We start from the raw sequence: 9,836 nt of genomic DNA, 5'->3' as shown, positions 1-9,836 counted from the left end.
TCTGTCAGTGTGACACAAAGCACCATATGAAGTTGTAGCTGAGATCCTACCTGTTTTCTAACCTTACTTTCTCCTTCTCCCCCCCCCAGACTCAAAGGAACAGAAATGGCTTAGTGTTTCTCCTGTCTAGAGTAGGAGTGAGTTGTCACGCAGACTGAACTTGAAATTAGAACCTGAACTCATGTCATGGAGATGCAACCAATTCAGCTGTAATTAACTGGAAAAGAATAACTAGCTTCTAATTTTGTAACAAACCATGAGTGATTTTGTAAGTCTTACTTTGCCATAGCAAACAGACTTCGAATTTAACACTGAGTAGAAAAATTTACTGTACTAGACCTGAGAATCTTGTTTAAAACTATTAGCACACAGTCTTACAAATAACGGTTCCTGATTTGGTTTATTTCTTGCTTCTGTTCTTTCTTTCCTCTTTCTGTTATTTCTATGCATTTACACACAAATGTATATTCGTTGAGTATTACATAAGCACACTGCATTTTTCACTTGGTCTTGGACATCTGGTTGTGAAACCTGTTTTGAGATATGTGACCTTAGAAGAAGACATGGGGAACCAGCCCATAACACTTTCAGCTTCAGCATGACAGACCTCTATAAGAGCAAAAGTGCTTCTGTTGAAGAGGGAGGGTTAGGGAGTTGAGACAAGTGAGATGCAGCAGAGGTTTTTGCCTTGTTTGAATGTAATTTGATTTTGACCTGCTGCTGCAGTCCTATTAAGATGAACTAGTTGTGCAAGATTTGGGCTAATGAACGTGGTAGTTGTAACTTTTGGATACTTGCTCTGAGCTGGAGCTTTGCTGGCTTGTTTTGTCCATAGGAAGACTTCTGTAAGAAATTATTTAAAAATGCATGTGTATGCATGCACAAGTGTGCACGAAAAAACTATTTATAAAAGTGTGCACATAGGGAACTTCTCATGTATACAGTGGGATATTCAACTACAGATAAAACAACTAGTGTTAAGGTTAGGGTGTAAATACAGAATGCCTAAGACAATGTTTGTAGTCAATTTATGGCCTGATATCCTTTTACGTCATGCTTTTGGAGTAGATTGCCAGTAGTTAAAGTGCATTGGATGATAAAATCTCACTTTGCTCACTGAGATGGCCTCATATGTTGAAGTGCTTTCAGCAACAGGATTCTGAGATTTGGAAGAAGCAGCAGAGACTGGTTTGGTTCCTGCTTAGGGTAAAACTGTTTTAAAGCAAAAAAAAATCTGCTGAGCCTTGCATAAGTAGTGCAATGACAGGCAAGTTAAGTTAGATCTAGCAAGGCAAATAAGTCTGTCTTGTTTTAAAGCTGAGTTTCAGAGTTGTAAGGAGCTGCTACTGAACTGATGGTTAAATCTTTACTCTTTGGAGAACACAAGAAAATGCTCAGATTAGTAGTAAACCTTACAAGAAGGTCTGAATGAGTAGAGTGTCTGCATGGCTATGAGATGGAGCATTGCTTGGTTCATCCATCCTCCAGCATGCAGGCAGGCTATGTCTGAAAAACAGTAGTAGCTTCAAATAGATGGTTCTGGACTATATCCTTAATTCATTAGACCTGAGATTCACATTTTTGGAATGGTTTCAAAAAGTCCATTATCTTGAGGGTAGTATTTTTATAGGGCAGCAATGTAAACCCTAGTGGATAATAGCAGTGGGACAAAGAACAGCAAATGTCACTTGCCCCAGTGCTCAAGATAACTATTCATGTGTCCCCCGCCTTCGGAAGGTTTTTTGTACAATTAATTATTTTCCCTAAGAGGTCTGGGAAATGTCTTTGTATCAGTAGGGAGAGCCCAAGAAATCCAGGTGTCCCTTGAAGACTGAGACATCCTAGCACTGGGAACTAAGGGCATTGGTTACTATTTATGGACCTATTTTTTTAACACTTGGAGGAGGACCCTTTAAAGGAAATAGGAGTCTCCTTTTAAATTCTTAAACAATGGGGATGTTCTTCACTGGCTTTGGGGCAAGTAGCTGTTTTTAAACAGAATCACAGAATCATCTAGGTTGGAAGAGACCTTCAAGATCATCTAGTCCAACCTCTGACCTAACACTAACAAGTCCTCCACTAAACCATATCACTAAGCTCAACATCTAAATGTCTTTTAAAGACCTCCAGGGATGGTGATTCAACCACTTCCCTGGGCAGCCCATTCAACAGCAGCCTAACAACCCTTTCAGTAAAGAAGTTCTTCCTAATATCCAACCTAAACCTCCCCTGGCACAACTTTAGCCCATTCCCCCTTGTCCTGTCACCAGGAACGTGGGAGAATAGACCAACCCCTACCTCGCTACAGCCTCCTTTAAGGTACCTGTAGAGAGCGATAAGGTCGCCCCTGAGCCTCCTCCAGGCTGAACAATCCCAGTTCCCTCAGCCTCTCCTTGTAAGACTTGTTCTTCAGACCCCTCACCAGCCTCGTTGCTCTTCTCTGGACTTGCTTGAGCACCTCCATGTCCTTCTTGTAGTGAGGGGCCCAAAACTGAACACCGTACGCGAGGTGCAGCCTCACCAGAGCTAAGTAGAGGGGGACAATCACTTTCCTACAATTTCTTTTTTTCCTGTTCTTCAAATTCTCCTGTTAATTTTTTTTACTGTGAGCATAGTAGGCATGGTGAACGGTTCTATTGAATGTATCATGCTCTGCCTCTACCTGTTTTTTCTTTCATTATATGGAACAGAAACATGAAATACATGCAGGCTCTCATTGCAGAAAACTTAGTCTGGACTGGAAGGAGACTAATGAAAATCCTCAAATCAAGAGTCCTTGGAAATCTATTACAAATAACTCAGTGTTCATTCTGGAAACTCCCAGGCTAAAATCAAAATTGTTTTATCCTGATATTTAAGGTGCTTTTTAATGTCCCTGTCCAGTACACTATGATATAGATGATGTAGATGTCGATGCCAGTGGCGATGTCGACGCCGGTGGTGATGATAGCACTAAGGTGGCAAATGTGGTGATGTATTCCTGCTCTTTGTTTGTAATCAAAGTACGTGTATCGACTCATATGCTCAGGCATGGCTGCTCTTAGAGCAGGACACTGCTAAGAAATCTTTGGTTTTGAGTATTTATTTGGGTGATAAAATAGTTGTTCAAGCCTGACAGTGAGGGTGAGCTCTTGATTTCATCACAGCTGTGCTTTTTGTCAGTGCTGCTCCTGATGAATGTGTCCTTGCTGTTACCAGCTCTGGTTTGTTGCCATCCAGAATTTTTTTCTTGCCCTGAAATGAACGTAATAAAGACAGAAATGTGACCTCTGGAGTGAAGGTACAGACTCCAATGATTGTTCACTGTCTCTATCTCCTTATTAGATTTTCTGAGGCTGTTTTCCCCTCTTATTTGCTGCACAATATCTATACAAATGAAATACCAGCACAGTCACTAAATAATAATGAAAAGGTAAATTCATTTTACAGAGAAGCCAGTGCATGTAAGACATCTAGAATGGTGATGTGTATTTATTTTTTTTATTTTAGTTTTTGCACAGATCACAAAGTTATTACAGTCCTTGAAAATTAATATCTGGCTTTTAGGCTCTGTAATGGTGTGCGACCTCTTCTTATCCTTTGGCTATTGAGAAAAATGATACTGTTTTTGTTTTTAAATACTAGAGAGACATGCAGTGTGGTACAGTTGCTTGGATAAGACTGCCACTTATTTAGCATGCATGGGATGGATGAGTGCTTGGGTCAGTTGCCCATGTTATAGACCCTTGATAAGGCCCCACCGTTGGGCAGGTGGGTATGGAGTTACTGGGGCCTGAGCTTCAGTGGAGCTGCCCCTGTGGCAGGGTTAAGAGGCCTAGAGAAATTCCCTTGGGCCCTCCCTCTCCACTCTGTGGGCCAGGCATGGCACGGGGCAGCAAGCTTCCTTTGCTTTCTAGGTTGTTTTTTCTGCATCTTTGTCAGGTAGGAAGGGTCACCTGGTCTAACCCTCACCCTGCCAGGTTGCAGGACACTGCTAGGGCTCGTATCTGGGACAGTGACTCTGTCCTTAGGCCCCACGCTATTGTAAAATCCACAGGTGGCACTCTGTCCAGTTCATTTTCAAGCACCAGAGGTTCTGTGTGCATAGCATATGCCAAAAGACCTGAGTTGATTGGGATTTTAATTTCAGAGAGGGCGAGGTGCTTAACCTTAAAATTCTGGAAATTGCTCTGTGTGATGTCTTCATGCTGCTATTCCACAGCTGGAAGTTGTTGGCCTTACTGCAGTTGTGTCAATTTAAAACAAGAATGGATCTGAGGAGTGTGATACTTGGCTGTGCCTTGAACCTTATGTCCTATCTTATCAGGACTTTATCAAGATGTTAAGTACTAAGTCCATAGATTTCTCATGCAAAAGCAAGTTGCATAGAAATGGAAGAGCAATCTTCCTTAGAACCTTAAGGCAGTCACCTTAATGCAGGGAAATACTTCAGTACTTTGCAGGAGATGGACTTGGAGCTCTTTGCAAAGCAGTGCTGCATTTGTTTTGATGACTGCATAAAAGATGATTGGCTTCTTTATTTTTTTTTTTTGAATTTGCAATAAACTGGCTGGCAGGTGACTTAAACTGTCTTTACAGAACAGTGGAGATGCTGTCTCAAGTGATACTTTTTTTTTCTAATGAACTGGGGCTAAGCTAGGATGGGATGGAGTGACTTGCAAGAATTGCTCGCTGCTATTGGGGTTAGCAGGGAAAGTAGATGTTGCTGTCTGCTTTTTACCACAGCACTGCCACCTACCGATTGGAGCCTTGTGTTGGTGTGACGCTGGATGTGCCAAAGCACTTTGTGACTCTGGAGTAAACAAGAGTCAGAGCCTTTAACAGCAGCAGGTTTTTGTGTGCTGTGCCTCTCAGGACTTGACGCCTTTCCTTGTTTTCTCATCATGTTTTATAATCTAGTTGCTAATTTTTTTTTTTTGAAGAAGCACTCTGCAATTTTTTTTTTTCAAGAGAAAGGCACAAGCTTTGTCACTGAAGAGTGATGTCACTGAGAGGGCTGGAGTAGTTTGGCAGAAGGTGTGCTAAGGACTAAGACTCAGAGCTGAGAATGACGTGTAGCTGTATAGAGAACTTCAAGGTTTGATGTGTGCGCACTCATTAGTGAGTACTAACCAACAGCCTGCTTACTTAATTGGCCCTGAAGATGCTGTCTCCAGTTGCCAAAACTAACGCATGCTGTTACTTTCTTCGCATTATTATTGTTTTACACAGTAATTGGCCTCTGAAATAACTATACTTCTGTGAAATGAGTTTCACATCCTTTTCTGTTTGATATATTCCTCATTTTGGGTCCTTTTGAGATACTGTGTGTTCCCACATGACATAGGCAATGAGTATCTAGCATTCTTTCATGTATAATCGTAGAAACACAAGGTTGGAAAGGACTGACAGGATCATCTAGTCCAACCGTCGTCCTATCACCAATACTACCCACTAAGCTACTAAATCATATCTCGTAGCACCTTGTCCAAGCGCTTCTTGAACACAGCGAGGGACGGTGACTCCAGCTCCCTGGGCAGGCCATTCCAGTACCTGACCACTCTTTGAGAGAAAAAGTTTTTCCTGATATCTAATCTAAATCTCCCCAGGCGCAACTTGTGGCCATTTCCTTGAGTCCTATCATTAGTTATCTGAGAGAAGAGGCTGACCCCCTCCTCATCACAACCTCCCTTCAGGAAGTTGTAGAGTGCGATGAGGTCTCCCCTGAGCCTCCTCTTCTCCAGACTATATCCGAGCTCCCTCAGCCACTCCTCGTAAGACTTGTTCTCTAGACCCCTCACCAGTTTTGTTGCCCTTCTCTGGACATGCTCCAGGGTCTCAATGTCCTTCTTGTACTGAGGGGCCCAAAACTGAACACAGTACTGGAGGTGCATCCTCACCAGAGCAGAGTACAGGGGGACAATCACCTCCCTGCTTGTACTGGCTGTTATTCCTGATACAAGCCAGGATGCCATTGGCCTTCTTGGCCACCTGGACACACTACCAGCTCATGTTCAGCTGAGCATTGATCAACCCTCCCAGACTCCTTTCCTCTTCACAGTCTTCTAGCCACTCTGCCCCAAGCCTATAGCATTGCATGAGGTTACTGTGGCCAAAGTGCAGGGCCCGGCACTTGGCCTTGTTAAACGTCATCCCGTTTGTTTCAGCCCAGCAGTCCAGCCTATCCAGATCCTTCTGAAGGGCCACCCTACCCTCGGGCAGATTGACATTACCTCCCAACTTGGTGTCACCTGCAAACTTACTGAGGGTACACTCAATCCCCTCATCTAGGTCATCAAGAAAGATACTAAACAAGGTAGGCCCCAGTACTGACCCCTGGGCAACAGCACTTGTAGTGAGACACCAGCTGGACTTAACTCCATTAACCACTACTTGCTGGGCATGGCCATCCAGCCAGTTCTTTAGCCAGAGAAGAGTGTACCTGTCCAGGCCACAGGCAGCCAGTTTCCCCACGAGAATACTGTGGGAGACCGTGTCAAAGGCTTTGCTGAAGTCTAACTAGACTACATCAACAGCCGTTCCCTCATCTACCAGTCTGGTCACACAATTGTAGAAGGAGATGAGGATGGACAAGCACGACCTGCCTTTCATGAACCCGTGCTGGCTGGGCCTGATCCCCTGGATGCCACGCAAGTGCTGTGTGATCTCACCCAAGATAATTTGCTCCATAACTTTCCCTGGAACTGAGGTGAGGCTGACAGGCCTGTAGTTCCCTGGGTCCTCCTTACGGCCCTTCTTGTAGATGGGAGTCACATAGGCAAGCCTCCAATCCTCTGGGACCTTTCCAGATAACCAGGAATGCTGATAGATGGTGGAAAGCAGCTTGGCAATTACCTCCGCCAGCTCCCTCAGCACCCTAGGGTGGAGCTCATCTGGTCCCATGGACTTGTGACATTCCAGATGGAGAAGCAGGTCTCTAACTGTCTCTTCCTGGATCACAGAGGGCGATTCTCTACCTGAATCACAGGGGATGTCCAGGTCAGGGCATAAAGTACCCTGAGGATAACTGATTGACTATTAAAGACAGATGTAAAGGTGTTGAGAACCTCAGCCTTATCCTTATCCTCAATGATCACATTCCCTGCTGCATCAAATAAAGGATGGAAATTTTCCTTGATTCTTCTCTTGTTGTTAATATATTTGTAAAAGGATTTCTTGTTCTCTTTTACTGCAGTGGCCAATCTGAATTCAAGCCGGGCTTTTGCCTTTCTAACTTCCTCTTGTTGCATATCTTAGCAACTTCCTTGTAGTCACCCCAAGTAGCCTGTCCTTTCTTCCAGCAGAGGTAGACTCTCTTTTTCTCCCAGAGTCTCAATAAAAGTTCCCAGTTCATCTATGCCAGTGGTCTTCTCCTCCGGCTCACCTTACAGGACACAGGAACAGCCTGCTCCTGTGTCCTTAACATTTCCGTCTTGAAGAGCGTCCAGGCTTCCTGGACCCCTTTGTCCTTCAGGAGTGACTCCCAAGGGACCCCTGCAACAAGTGTCCTGAATAGGTCAAGTCTGCCCTCTGGAAGTTCAAGACAGCAGTTTTGCTAGTTACCCTTCTGACATCACCAAGGATAGAAAACTCTACAATTTCATGGTCACTCTGCCCAAGACAGTCTCCAGATTTCACATCTCCCACCAGTCCTTCTCTGTTAGTGAAGAGTAGGTCTAGCGGGGCACCTCCCCTGGTAGGCTCTTGAACCAGCTGTGTCAAGAAGCCATCTTCCACACACTCTAGAAACCTCCTGGACTGCTTCCTCTGCGCAGTATTATACTTTCAGCATATATCAGGGAAGTTGAAGTCTCCCATGAGAACGAGTGCTGGTGATCGTTTAACTTTTACAAGCTGCTCATTGAATGCCTCATCCAACTCTTCATCCTGATTAGGTGGTCTATAACAGACCCCCACCAAGATGTCATCCCTACAGGCCTTCCCCTGATCCTTATCCATAGACACTCAACTTTATCATTCCCAACTGCAAGCTCTTCAACATCAAAACACTTTCATATAAAGAGCCACACCACCACCCTTCCTATCTTGTCTATCCCTTCTGAAGAGCTTGTAGCCACCCATCACAGTACTCCAGTCACCATATTTAAGTTATTGCAACTAGGTTGTAGTTAGCCTGTCGCACAATTGCTTCTGGCTCCTCCTGTTTGTTGCCCATGGTGCATGCACTGGTGTAGATGCAGTTCAGATGAGACATCTACCTCACCCCTAGCTTCAGCATTGTTCCCCGAGGCACTTCTCTGGTGAGCCCTGTTTTACCCCCTTCCCCAACCATAGCTAGTTTAAAGCTCTCTCCGCAAGTCCTGCTAGCTCCTGTGCTAGGATTCGTTTCCCCCTTTGAGACAGGTGAGTTCCATCCGTTGACAACAGGTCGAGTAAACTGCTCCATGGTCAAAGAACCCAAAGTCCTGTCTCGACACCAGCCTCTCAGCCTTTTACTCATTACCTGTGTTTTTCTAGCCTGCTCCATGTACTTCACCTCCCTAGAAGGAATAGAACAAAACAAGACTTGCACTCCTGTTCCTTGAACTATTCGCCCTAAACACCTAAAATCTCTTTTCATAGTTTTAAGGCTTCTATGAGCGATTTCATCACTGCCCACCTGAACTGTGAGTAATGTGTAGTAATCAGTGGGGTGAACTAGCTCCGGGAGTTTTCTAGTTATGTCCCTGACCCTGGTCCCAGGTAGGCAGCACACTTCCCTACGGCTCAGGTCTGGTCTGCAAATGGGGCCCTCCGTTCCTCTGAGAAGGGAGTCGCCTACTACAACTGCCCTTTCTTTCCTGGCAGAGGCAGTGTGAATGCGTGGAGTAAACTGCCTCGTCCTTGGTAACCTCTTAGGGGAACCTTCCCATGCCTCCTCACTTACCTCCCCTTCAATGTCCAGTGCTAGAAACCAATTGCTTAGGGGGACCTGGGGACGCAAGGGAAGCAGAAGGGGGGTTTGCCCGCTGTACTGAGCAGGGACCCTCTCCCAACCCTCCCCATCCCTCAGGTCACCCCCCCCCCCCCCATTCTACAGGGACAGGCAGGGCATCCACCGCCAATTGTGGGGTATCTCCATGGCACCTTTCCCTCTGGCAAGCCAGGGAGCTACTCCACCAGCTGATCTGCTCACAGTCCCTGATGGCCCTCAGTCTCTCAACCTGGTCTCTCAGCTCTGCCACCATGCTGAGCAGACCTTCCACCTGCTCGCACCTCACACAGGTGCAATATCTGCCGCCCTCCCCCGGCAGCAGTAGGCTCTGGCACTCCCTGCAGCCAGAGACTGGTACGGCCACAGTTCTCGTGGTGGACTTCAACTTCCCAGACATATCCTGGAAGCACAACACAGCCCAGAGAAAGCAGTCTAGGAGGTTTCTGGAGAGCGTGGAAGATAGCTTCCTGACGCAGCTGGTTAGAGAGCCTACCAGGGGAGGTGCCCCACTAGACCTTCTTTTCACAAACAGTGACGGACTGGTGGGAGATGTGAAAGCTGGAGACTGTCTTGGGCAGAGTGACCACGAAATGGTAGAATTCTCTATTCTTGGCGAAGCCAGGAAGGGGACCAGTAAAACCGCTGTCTTAGACTTCCGGAGGGCTGACTTTGAGCTGTTCAGGACGCTGGTTGGCAGAGTCCCTTGGGAGGTGGTTCTGAAGGGCAGAGGAGTCCAGGAAGGCTGGGCACTCTTCAAGAAGGAAATCTTAAAGGCTCAGGAGCGGTCTGTTCCCACGTGCCCAAAGACACGCTGGAGTGGAAGAAGACCGGCCTGGCTGAACAAAGAGTTGTGGTTCGAGCTTAGGAGAAAAAAGAGGGTTTATAATCTTTGGAAAAGAGGGCGGGCCAGTCACGAGGACTA

Source organism: Cygnus olor, chromosome 4 (assembly GCF_009769625.2).
Source record: "Cygnus olor isolate bCygOlo1 chromosome 4, bCygOlo1.pri.v2, whole genome shotgun sequence".
Lineage (NCBI taxonomy): Eukaryota > Metazoa > Chordata > Aves > Anseriformes > Anatidae > Cygnus > Cygnus olor.
This window is presented reverse-complemented; position numbering follows the sequence as displayed.